Here is a 13,894-nt window from a genome sequence, read left to right as displayed (position 1 = left end):
TAGAAAAAATTGGAAATTCGTATATTGAAAATCCCAAATCAATGTCATTATTGACCTTCATGTCACTGGCAATAATAGCATATACAGTTCATAAATTGATATTGTTTATACAAATGAAAAAGCAGGAAAAGTTCCAAAGAAATCAAGAAAAATTATATTTTGAGTTGCAAAATAAAATAAATATTCTATCAAAAGAAATCGTTGAATCGAGGGCGATTCATTTTAGAGAAGGGGGAGTTAACGGCAGACCACTTACCCCATTACAATGCTAAATGTAAACACAATTGAGAAAACATATTTTGCATCTTACAAATCCGCCAGCTCAGCATTATGCTGCTGCGTAATAAAAATTAATTGAAAATGAAATTGATATCTTCTTTGACCAGGCTGATGCAATGCCAAACCATCATTGTGAAATACATAGATTTAAGTAAACAAATTGGCAATGCCAAACCATCATTGTGAAACACATAGATTTAAGTAAACAAATTGTAAAGATATAAATAAGGGAATTTATAGAATAAAGTTTAGTTTTTACTCCGTCTTCAACTGAAGCACGTCTTTTTTAAAAATGTTATTCCAGTAAGGAAAAACATAATTCGTACACCCTTTTTGGGTGTTTAGCCGAGCTCCTCCTCCTATTTGTGATGTGCGTGTTGATGTTGTTCCACAAATGGAGGGACCTACAGTTTCAAGCCGACTCCGAACGGCAGATATTTTTATGAGGAGCTTTTTCATGGCAGAAATACACTCGGAGGTTTGGCATTGCAGACATGGTGATCTTATAAAAAGGAAGGGGAAACATAATGGTCGACCGTGGCAGTGCCCCATACCCCGGCAAGGTCATGGTTATACCACGAGGTGACCCGGTATCGAGGTAGCTCCGTAGAAATACAGTCGGACAGAAAACCCCCTGACTGCAAACCACCCGTGCCTATGGTCGCATGACACCTTGAGTTAGGGGGGGGGGCTAGGAGAGGAGATGATGGGATGATGACGGTTAAGGATTAGCAGGTACGTCGGTACGGTGATCTTCATATGGTGATTGGATGGCCACAAATTTTGCCGTGAAGCGGGTGGATGGCTAGCCAATCCTCATATGGAGCTTCCCTCTTAGTTCGTGTTGGGTTGGTCCCCATGATATGGGGGTCAAACCACCACTTAAGCCTCATCCCCGCGACAAGGAGACCAGCATGATGAGGTGTTTTAGAACATGTGCGTAAGTAAGTTGTTGTGGGATTTGTTTTTTTTTTTAATGTATAATTGCAAGCCATTGATTTCTCAGAATTTTCTTCATTAATTTTCTTGTCGCGTATCGGCACCCACGTCACTGTAGACAGTTATAATTTCGAGGTTGTAAAAGACTTCGTCTATTTAGGAACCAGCATTAACACCGATAACAATGTCAGCCTTGAAATCCAACGTAGAATCTCTCTTGCCAACAAGTGCTACTTTGGACTAAGTAGGCAATTGAGTAGTAAAGTCCTCTCTCGACGAACAAAACTAACACTCTACAAGACTCTCATCATGCCCGTCCTAACGTATGGCGCAGAAGCGTGGACGATGACAACATCCGATGAAGCGACGCTTGGAGTGTTCGAGAGAAAGATTCTGCGTAAGATTTTTGGACCTTTGCACGTTGGCAACAGCGAATATCGCAGACGATGGAACGATGAGCTGTATGAACTTTACGACGACATAGACATAGCGCAGCGAATAAAGATCCAGCGGCTACGTTGGCTGGGTCATGTCGTCCGAATGGATACAAACGCTCCGGCTTTGAAAGTATTCGATGCGGTACCAGCTGGTGGTGGCACAGGAAGGGGAAGGCCTCCTCTGCGTTGGAAAGATCAGGTGGAGAAGGGCTTGGCTTCACTTGGTGTGTCCAACTGGCGCCGGTTAGCACGAGAAAGAAACGACTGGCGCGCTTTGTTAAACTCGGCCAAAATCGCGTAAGCGGTTATAGCGCCAATTAAGAAGTGAAGAATTTTGTTGGATTTCGTTGAATAGGGAGCTGAAAGTTCTTTTTTTTTTTCCTGTCCAACTATTTGACTGCGAATTTTTTGTAGTTCTTTTGGTACTACACACCCTCTACAACTGGCTGGATGGGCTTCTCCGCAGTTACAGCATTTTGGTTTTACTTTTTCGGGTTTATTGCAGTCAATGCTTTTATGTTTTCCTGCACACTTAACACATCTTGCCTGTTTACCACAATAGTTTTGTGTATGACCGTAGGATTGACATAGTTTGCATTGTGGTATCAAATTTGATGATTTTACAGGTTCGATCGAGACAACTGAGTTTAAAATAGTTTTAATTTCATATATATTTTGTACATTTTGCATGGAGTTGAATGTTAACAGAAACATATCTAAGGTCTCCTTGGTTTTCCATTTTAGTTTATTGTGAGCACTTAGTGCACTAAGACCTGGTTTTCTTAAATCTTCAGTGATTGCTTTGGCTTCACATGAATGGTGTAGTTTTTTAACTAAACTTTAATTGGCCGCGTTTGTTTGTTCTCAAAACTGTAGCAGGAAATATTTTTAGTGGAAAAAGTTTTTGATAATTTTCTATAGTCTTCAATTGAAAAAGTGTTGACTTTATATACTCCATTATTCAAGTGTTTTATCGTAAAATTTTCTTTCGACTCAGTTTTTGTTAATGTATATAACTGTTGCTAATTACAATCTCCAGATGCCATAATAGGTGGTGGGCGAGTGTTTCCTTTAGTTGGTTTAGACGGCAAGAGGTCTTCATCATTTGCTTTAGAAAATTCCGTAGATGACTCTGCCTTTCTCTTCTTTGCTGGTCTCTTGGGAAAATTGGGTATAAACCATATGAAAGAGTGGAGCGACTCCACGACATTAAAAAAACAATATAAAGGTAAAAACTATTGCTAGCTGTTGAAATATTTAATTAAATTTAACCGCTTCCAATTCTTAAATAAAAAAAACACCACGTTTTTATATTTCATCAATTTTTATTTCAATTCTTTTCTTCTTTTACGACCCGCCACCGCAGAAAATCATATACAAATTGAACGCGTCTTAACCGACAAAATCAAATTCAAGACAAAGAAATAAGAACATAAGTCCCGCTATAATTCATATCTAATATATGTATACATAAAGAGTCTTAGGAATTAGGTATTTATGTAATAAAATCAAAGCCTACTATGTATTAATACAAGCTATCTCGTTTTAACCAAAGCAATTAGTCTTGTTCATTTTGCATGTCACTGCAACAAACACACACATACATATGTGTACATATCACATGAATTTATATTAATATACTAGCAAACCCGGCCCCCTTCGCTGGGCACACTAAAATAGAATAGATATGGTTTAGAACAGAAAATATATGGTTTTCATATTATTTATTTCTTTATTCTTTATTCAAGCGCTTTGGCATAAACAATATTTTTTGTTTTTCTATTTGTTTTTGAGTAAATATAAAATATAAATTGAAAATCAGGAAAAAAGAAGATTGTTTTTAAATTTCAAATCAACGCATATGAATAAACAATCGTCTTTTTTCCTGATCATCCATGAATTTTTCGTTTCAATTTATATGTTTTATTAAGCATTGGAGCTTTTTTAACCATTATCCATTTATATTAAAAAAAAAAAAACAAAAAAATTGTTTTTTCCACGAACACATAATTTCATTCGGATTTCACATTAAATTCTCAAATTTCGTAAGAAATTATTCACTGTTCCAAAATCCACTCCAAAAAAATTCAGAAACAATTTTTACATGTTGCACTTGCGTTTTTTCCTTATGGCATCCAAATCAGAAAGAAATATTGACACATTGTAACTCACACTGTCAATTTGACAGTTCAGTTCCGCCCCAAGCGTTAAAAAAGTAAGCGACATTATGGCTGGCTCAAAAGAACGCTGTACCCGTTGCCACTGCTCCGAATTACAACCAAACTTTACGAAACCCATTTTCAATACTTACTTAACAATGTGCGTAAGTTTGGTTTAATTCGGTGCAAAGACACGGCGGGTCCACGTTTTGGCATATATTTCGAGACCCTAGTCATCAATAGGTATGAAAATTACCCCGTATTAAAGCACTTCTCAACAGCTTTCATTTGATACCTATATTGTACATACACAACCAAAGGTTACCCGGGTCCACGTTTTGACCTATATCTCGAGACCCCAGTCACGTAGCGGCATGAAAAATACTCTGTACTAAGGCATTCCCCAACAGCTTCAATTTGATATCCATATTGTACAAACACATTCTAGAGTCCACGTTTTAGTCTCTATCTCGAGATCCTAGTCACGGAGCGGCATGAAAATTACTCTGAACTAAAGCATTCACCAACAGCTTCCATTTGATACCCATATTGTACATACACGTCCGAAGGTTACCCGGGTCCACGTTTTGACCTATATCTCGAGACCCTAGTCATCAATAGGTATGAAAATTACCCCGTATTAAAGCACTTATAAACAGCATTCATTTGATACCCATATTGTACAAATACATTTTAGGGTCCACGATTTGGTCTCTATCTCGAGACCCTAGTCACGGAGCGGATGGAAATACTCTGAACTAAAGCATTCACCAACAGCTTCCATTTGATACCCATATTTTACATACACATCCTAGGGTTACCCGGGTCCACGTTTTGACCTATATCTCGAGACCCTATGTACCAATAGGTATGAAAATTACCCCGTATTAAAGCACTTCTCAACAGCTTTCATTTGATACCCATATTGTACATACACATCCAAAGGTTACCCGGGTCCACGTTTTGACCTATATCTCGAGACCCTTTCTACCAATAGGTATCCAAACTATACGGAAACCATCTTCAATACCTCCTTAACAATGTGTGTAAGTTTGGTTTAATTCGGTGCAAAGACACGGCGGGTCCACGTTTTGGCATATATTTCCAGATCCCAGTCATCAATAGGTATGAAAATTACCCCGTATTAAAGCACTTATCAACAGCTTTCATTTGATATCCATATTGTACAAACACATTCTAGGGTCCACGTTTTGGTCTCTATCTCGAGACCCTAGTCACGGAGCGGATGGAAATACTCTGAACTAAAGCATTCACCAACAGCTTCCATTTGATACCCATATTTTACATACACATCCTAGGGTTACCCGGGTCCACGTTTTGACCTATATCTCGAGACCCTATGTACCAATAGGTATCCAAACTATACGGAAACCATCTTCAATACCTCCTTAAAAATGTGTGTAAGTTTGGTTTAATTCGGTGCAAAGACACGGCGGGTCCACGTTTTGGCATATATTTCCAGACCCTAGTCATCAATAGGTATGAAAATTACACCGTATTGAAGCACTTATCAACAGCTTTCATTTGATACCCATATTGTACATACACGTCCGAAGGTTACCCGGGTCCACGTTTTGACCTATATCTCGAGACCCTAGTCATCAATAGGTATGAAAATTACCCCGTATTAAAGCACTTATCAACAGCTTCCATTTGATATCCGTATTGTACAAACACATTCTAGGGTCCACGTTTTGGTCTCTATCTCGAGACCCTAGTCACGGAGCGGATGGAAATACTCTGAACTAAAGCATTCACCAACAGCTTCCATTTGATACCCTATTGTACATACACATCCGAAGGTTACCCGGGTCCACGTTTTGACCTATATCTCGAGCCCTATCCACCAATAGGTATCCAAACTATACGGAAACCATCTTCAATACCTTCTTAACTATGTGTGTAAGTTTGGTTTAATTCGGTGCAGACACGGCCGGTTAGCGAACACACACAAAAAGTTGACTTTATTTTATATATAAGATTTTTTTCAGTTTGTGTCCGAAAAATCCAAATATCTTACGGAACCCTATTTTTTTCCAAAATAAAATGTAATCCATGTTACTCTTGGATAATGTAGTTTTCGAATGGTGAAAGAATTTTTAAAATCGGTCCAGTAGTTTTTGAGCCTATTCGTTACAAACAAACAAACAAACAAACAAACAAACAAAGTTTTCCTCTTTATAATATTAGTATAGATATACATATAAGCGTAAGGAAACTTATCGCACTTGTTACGTTAAAGCGTAACAACTCAAAATTTCCAAATTTTAGTTTTTTGCAAGAAAACAATGTACAGTGGTTATCTCTACCCACTGTAAAAATCGTTCAGTGATTTGTCTAGTCTTTCGTTAAAAAAACCGTTATGACTCTCTCTTTGTTTTCAGAATGACTTCTTTTGTCTCAACTAAAGAGTTACATTTTTAGTTGTCTCCAAGTGTTTGAACAAATTTGTGTCACATAAAGTGTAACATTTTGAATTGTGCCTGTTTACAACCAAACAGTTTGTTTGAAATATACCACTAAGTGTATAAAAAAATTTCAGGAAAAGAGTAACAACTCAAAAATTTGTTATTTTAGCGCAACTACTAAAAAAATAAGAATGAAACAACCGATATATTGTTTTTAATGATATTTTCGTGCAGATACATATTTTTTTCCTTGTAATATATTATTAATATTTACGGAAACAGTTTTTCGTCTCTACTGAAAATGTTCAGATTTTGAGTTGTTACGCTTTAACGTAACAAGTGCGTTATATTAGGTTGTGCCATCACAATAAAGCGATGTTTGTTACAGTGACTTCAACACACCTCCTCAAAATTAACAAGAAACAGAAGTTATATGGAAACATACAAATATCATATTATATGATAACATTAATGACTAAACTAAATGTTAAGCGGTGGCAGGCCGAGTACTCTGGGAAATCATACAATTATGGTCCAACATTTGTTGCATGGATTGGGAAAACCCAGTAAAACCCAATCAGACCAATATAGTTCAAATCTAACAAACTTTAAATCATTAAGTAATTAAAAAAAATGTAAGTATACAAAAGTTTAGTAGTTTAATAACTATAAATATATATTTAGTTGTAATAAAAAGAGTTTAAATCATCAGTAGAAGTTGATCTCTTAAATCGGTAAATCGTGGTCCTGGTAACGGTTTGGTTAAAATATCTGCCAATTGTTTACCTGTAGGAATATACTCAAGAAAAATTAGTTTTCTTTCAATTTGATCTCTAGAAAAATGATATTTGATATCGATATGTTTAGTTCTTTTATGGTACGTAGGATTGTTAGCAATACTAATACATCCTAGATTGTCTTCAAATATTTTTATGGGTTGCTCATAGTCTAATTTAAGGGGTAACACCACTGTACACGCGTAAAATAAACACGATTTTTAAAGAATTTTTTTTGTATAGAAGGAAAGGGAAAACAATCACTCTGATTTGGGAAGTTATTACTTATATACTAAAATACAAAACTACAAAGTTTGATCGAAAAATTTTACAAAATGGCGGCATTGGAGACATTTTTGTAATGTGGTTTCTCTTGAAGGAGCTTCGCGGCACGCAGCACAGAGGGTGCAAATTTTATTCTGGAACAAAGAAACATTTTTTTTCTTAATCTATATAAGAATAGCTAGAGAAACACGTAGGGGATTTAAAAAATATTTATTTTTGTGGAATTAGCAAGCATTTGAAAGAAAAAACTCTATTTTGGACTAAAAAAACGGCACTTAAATAATTATAACAATCGTTTAAATTAATCTATCGAAAATCCCCTACGCTCTTCTCTTAAGAAGGTTATTATACAGACTTAGTGAAAAACCTGATTAAAAATATTTAAAATTGTTTGAGTTATGCTGCGTGCCAATTTCAGAAAACGTGTTTTGAGAAAAACGCGTTTAAAGTTTGGAAATTTGGAGAAGTCGTTAGGTAGCAGTCACAAACGCTTGGTTAAAAGCTTAAAATATTTATGAAATAGACTTCGGTAACGTATAAAACTTTTTGTTCTGTATTTTAAAAGGTTTAAAGAATTATTTAAGCTTATAAAAAAAGAATAAATTTTTTGAAATTTCTACAGTGGTGTTACCCCTTAATACTATTTGCTAGTGATTTCAACCACATAGCTTCCCTAGTGGCCTCAAATAACGCCATATATTCAGCTTCAGTCGACGATGCTGCAAAAGAATTTTGTTTCTTCGTATTCCAACAAATAAGACATGAGTCGAACATTTTTGAATAAATACCCTGTAGTACTTTTTCTATCGTATTCATTTCCCGCCCAGTCGGAATCGACATAACCAGTAAAAATGTTATCAAAATCTTCATTTCTTACAAAAGTTAGTTTTAGATTAATTGTACCTTTTAGATACCTCAATACCCTTTTTAGGCACTGCCATAGTTCTTTATTATTCTTATTCGTATATCTACTTAAAATGCTAATTGATGTACTTAAATAGTTACATAGTTACGAATCATATCAAATGTCACTTCTTGCTGGAGCTAATACTCTTTAATTGTCCCACTCGTAACCTAAGACTCAACAATATGTTCTATTTACCTTATCACAAGACCAATTTTAGTCGAAATGAACCGCTTGCACGTTGTATAAGACAGTCTAACCAATTATGCAAACATTTGGATATATTCTCTAACTCACGAGAGACTTTCAAATCACGACTTAATCTGGAGATACACTTTTTGAATTGTGATTAATGTATCTCACAGTATTGTTATTATATATTATATTATATTTAAGCTTTAATATTAGCAATCTATTTAAGTTATACTTTAATTGATGAATAAATAAATAAATAAATAAATAAATATATCAGGCCGAGTATATAACATTATATACATTAGGCATCCAATTAAATTTCGACATGGCGCATTATATATTTCATCTGAATTTAAATTTTCATAATCCAATTTACTTGGAAGTGGAGTATTAACTGGATTACAACCATTCATGCCAAATTTTTCCAAGACTTTATTGATATAAGCCGATTGACTAAGTTCAATTTTATTATTTTGTCTACTAACTTTTATTCCGATAAAATGTCTAATTTCAGCTAAATCAGTCATTCTGAGCTTACCCATTAAATAATCTTGATATTGTTGCTAAGTCGTATGTTGCTATGACTAAATCATCGACATATAATAATAAATAAATACTCTTCTTTACTTCAGATTTATCCAATATATAAATACAGTGATCTCCTTCTGAGCTAACAAATCCAATTTCTTGTAATGTCTTTTCAAACATTTCATACCAACATCTAGCTGCCTGTTTAAGACCATAAATTGATTTATTTAGTTTACACACTTTATCATCTTCGCATGGTAACCCTTGAGGAATTTTCATATAAATTTACTCTTTCAATTTTCCATTTAAAAATGCCGTTTTCACATCCATATGATGAACTTTCAATTCAAATTGATTCGATAAAGACAGACATAATTCGAAAACTTGATATTCTTGCTACCGGAGCAAAAGTCTCATAATCGTCAGTTAAATATTTTTGTGTAAAACCGCGAGCAACAAGTCTAGCTTTGCATCTAACAGGGTTACCCATTTCATCATTCTTGATTGTGAAAACCCACTTACAATCAATAATATTTTTATTTTTCGGATTATCAACTATAATTCATGTTTCATTCAATATATGAGAATCTAGTTCTGCTTTAATTGCCTTTTCCCATTTTAATCTGTCATGCCTGTCTTTTATCTCATCATAATTGTTTGGTACATCAGAAAAAGAATTTGTGAGTATAGTAGGCAACTATATAAATCCAAAAATCTGTAAGATTTTGGTGGTTTATCTCTCAGCCTATCACTTCGTCTCACTTCAATATTTTTCTCCATACTTTCATTCTGGGATTTAGGCTCATCTTCTTCCTTACTTTCTTTCAGGAAATTATCATTTTGAAAGTCACCCTGTTCATCTTCCTTACTTTTATTCTGGAATATTCTATTTTCCCTACTCTCATTCGGGACATTAATTTTCATATTTTCATTACTTTCATGCTGTGATTCATTTTGCTGATTCATACTATCATTCTGGATAGCCCAACCACTTTCAGGGCTTTCAACTTCCAAAATCTCTGTGTTAGTCATATTAATTTCATCTACAACTACATCTCTGGCTACAACAAACTTATTTTCCTCTAACACCCATAACTTATAACCATTTGTTTCGTAACCAACAAGTATACATTTTAAAGATTTTTCATCAAATTTTCTCTTTCTTGTTTTGTTCTGCATATAAACTGTAGAGCCAAAAACTTTCAAATATTTTAAGTTTGGCTTTCGACTATGCCACATCTCAAAAGGAGTTTTTTTCTTATCATATAGAGCATTACTTGGGGTTCGGTTTATTAAATAAGTAGCTGTCAACACAGCTTCTCCCCAAAAACATTTATCTAATTGTGTTCCATTTATCATAGCTCGTGCCTTTTCAGTTATAGTTCTTATCATACGCTCAGATACACCATTCAGTTGTGGTGTATGCGGAATTGTTAAATGGTAGCTTATACCCTTTTCAACACAATACTCTCTCATCTCATTTGATAAATATTCCCTACCATTATCGACATACAAATTTACTAATTTTAGATTAAAATGATTTTCACTTTTTGCAACAAAGTCTTTAAAATGAGCAAACACACCTGACTTATGGGCTATCAAGTATGTTACACAATAATGTGTATATTGATCAACAAAAATTACGTAGTAATTTCTACGATCAACTGTAGGAGGCGTAATCGGACCACATACATCTGAGTGTATTATAAACAATGGCCTTTTTATATAGTCCTTATCTTTAAACTTTGAAAGTGGCAATCGTGCTTGTTTCCCTTTTATACAAGCCTCACAGACATCATTATCAATTTTAATACTATCTAATAACTCTGTATCCTCCCACATTTTATTTCGTTTCATTTCTATTAATTTCCCTTTACTAATATGACCTAATCGTTCATGCCACAATTGGTATGAGCTTTTATTGATTTCGTCTGTTATAAATACTCTACGATGCTTTCCATTTCAATTCAACCGGGCTATTCGGGTCATGTTCTTCGATTTCGATGTAACTCAAATATGTTGCTCTCTGGTCAAAATAATGAGACACGTATTTTTTTTTCGCCCGAAAAACATTTTTTTCAAGAGTTATCGGCAATTTTGTTTTTCGGCTCAAATTCGATTTTTTTTAATTATGTAAGAAAAATTTTTTTTTAAATGCCCATAACTTAGTCAAAAATGAACTGATTTTAATAATTCTCGGTTCAAAATGATCGTAATTACTTACACGAGCGACTTCATGTAGAAACAATTGCAAAAAAGAAGTTGAAAATTTTTTATTTAGCAAAAAAGAAAAAAATTTAAATTTTTTCGAAATTCAATATTTCAAAAAGCGTATTTTTGTTTTTTTTATAACTTTTTTTAAATCAAAAGGACATCTCAAACTTTAATTGAGCTGAATGCCTAGTAGCTAAAATGCGTTGTTTTTGAGTAATGAATTTTTGAGTAAAAACCCTGTTTCGCCCTTTTTGTTTTTTGCAAAATAAAAAATTTTCAACTACCTTTATGCAACTGTTTCTACATCAAATCGCTCCTTTAAGTAATGACGATCATTTTGAACCCAAAATTATTAAAATCGGTTCATTTTTCACTAAGCCGAAAAACAAAATTGCCGATAACTCTTGAAAAAAATGTTTTTCGGGCGAAAAAAAATACGTGTCTCATTATTTTGACCAGAGAGCAACATATTTGAGTTACATCGAAATCGAAGAACATGACCCGAATAGCCCGGTTGAATTGAAATGGAAAGCATCCTACAACAAACTTCAAATTCTATAACAGGAATATTAATAGAACACATACCTTTAAAAAGTACCTCACCACCTTTTGATATTTCCACACCTCCTGTCGAAAATACAACCTTCATGTCGGCATCCGTCATTTTATTTACCGATAGTAAGTTTTGTGGAATATTCTCACAGTATAAGACTTTTTTAAGCGTTACATTTGACTGCCAGGAGTTTTTCATCTTCATCGTGCCCATAGCTGTTGCGTATATATAATATATTCCTCACTCTTGGCAATTGCAATTTTAATAGCAGTAAACTTTTATCATTGCACCTGAGTCCATAATAAAAAATATATTTTTCGAATTTTTATTTTCGTAGTTGATTACAGTTTTTAACATGAACGCGAAACCGGTATTAGATTGGACAGCAGCAGTAGCAGCCGTCTGCACTTGCTTAGCTTTATCTTTATTTTGATTGTTCTGTTGCCTTTTGTATATAAAGCAGTATTTTTTAATATGCCCGATTTTCTTACAATGGTGACATTTTAAGTTAACCTTTTTATATGCTTTAAATTTAAAATTATTTTTAAATTTATTATTTGCTTTGTATTCACTCGGTTCATAATTTCCAACAGCTTGCAGAACTTTTAAGCTCGTATCTTTTTGTGCCAATTTCAATTTTATTTCATGATCCAGAAGCCTGGTTTTAACAAATGCCAAAGTTAAATTTTGTTCAGACAGAGTTTTGACTGCTGTTATGATCCCATCATATGACGAGGGAAGAGTTAGTAACAAATGTGATACTTTGTCCATTTCGTCAACTTTTGCACCTGAACCAATTAATTCTGTGACCAAGTCATCAAACACATTAAAATGATTCATTAAATTTAAATTTGGCTTTAGTTTTAACGAAAGTAATTGTTTTCTTACGGACAATTGATATGCAACACTTTTACGCTCGTATATTTTGTCCAAATTAAAAAAAATGTCTCTTGCGGTACACTCTGCACTAGCAAAACTTAAAAACGAATCGCTGAAAAATTGAATTATAATACTTTTCGCAGTTCTTTCGGCTTTTGCCCACAGTTCACTTTCTTTTTCTGGTTTTTCGTCTTCAATTACAAAAAGCGCATCATTTTCTGCTAATAAAGCTCTGATACGAAATTTCCAGATAGAGTATTTTTCCCCATCGAAGGGTTTGATGTTCTTTTTTAGGTTTTCCATATTTTTTTTTAATGCCACTTTTATTTATTTATTTCTTCAACCGAACGCAACACTTTCTTTAATTAAGCCAGACACAAGATGCGACCACAATTTGTGTCTGGGCCCATAACCTGTTAAAATATTTAATTAAATTTAACCGCTTCCAATTCTTAAGTAAAAAAACACCACGTTTTTATATTTCATCAATTTTTATTTCAATTCTTTTCTTCTTTTACGACCCGTCACAGCAGAAAATCATATACAAATTGAACGCGTCTTAACCGACAAAATCAAATTTAAGACAAAGAAATAAGAACATAAGTCCCGCTATAATTCATATATATGTATACATAAAGAGTCTTAGGAATTAGGTATTTATGTAATAAAATCATTTATGTAATAAAATCAAAGCCTACTATGTATTAATACAAGCTATCTCGTTTTAACCAAAGCAATTAGTCTTGTTCATTTTGCATGTCACTGCAACAAACACACACATACATATGAGTTATATATTATATGTAACTTTCCCCTTTCGCTCTCGCTCTCTTCATTATAAATCTAACTGTAATAATTAGCTATGTAAATTATATATTTATTTGTTGTTTCCCCATTTGCTCTTTCTCTCTTCATTTTAAGTATAAATCTAACTGTTAAAATAAATTGAATATATATAGCTTTTTATGTTAAAAGTAGTCTTTAAAGTCACTTTGAAGAGTAAAGAACAAATTTATTTTGAAGTGTAACCAAACTTGTTCTATTTTAATAAAAATAAATTAATTTCAACAAATTTATTTTATTTTCAAAAATAAATTTAACAGGCGACGAGGATGGGATATGTTAGTTAAAACATATCCAGCGATAATCGGCAAAAGAAAAGGCTAAATTTTTCGACAAACCGATGTGAACCGCAAATGATTCAAGTGGACATTGCTAAAGTGTGGCAAAAAGAGAAATTTTTGTAAACTTAAAAACTAAAAACTAAACTAAAAAATATTACGTGTAATAATTAATCCGAAAAAAAAGATTTGCTTC

The sequence above is a fragment of the Anastrepha obliqua genome, chromosome 6 (genome assembly GCF_027943255.1).
Source record: "Anastrepha obliqua isolate idAnaObli1 chromosome 6, idAnaObli1_1.0, whole genome shotgun sequence".
Taxonomy (NCBI): domain Eukaryota; kingdom Metazoa; phylum Arthropoda; class Insecta; order Diptera; family Tephritidae; genus Anastrepha; species Anastrepha obliqua.
Note: the sequence above shows the minus strand (reverse complement) of the source record.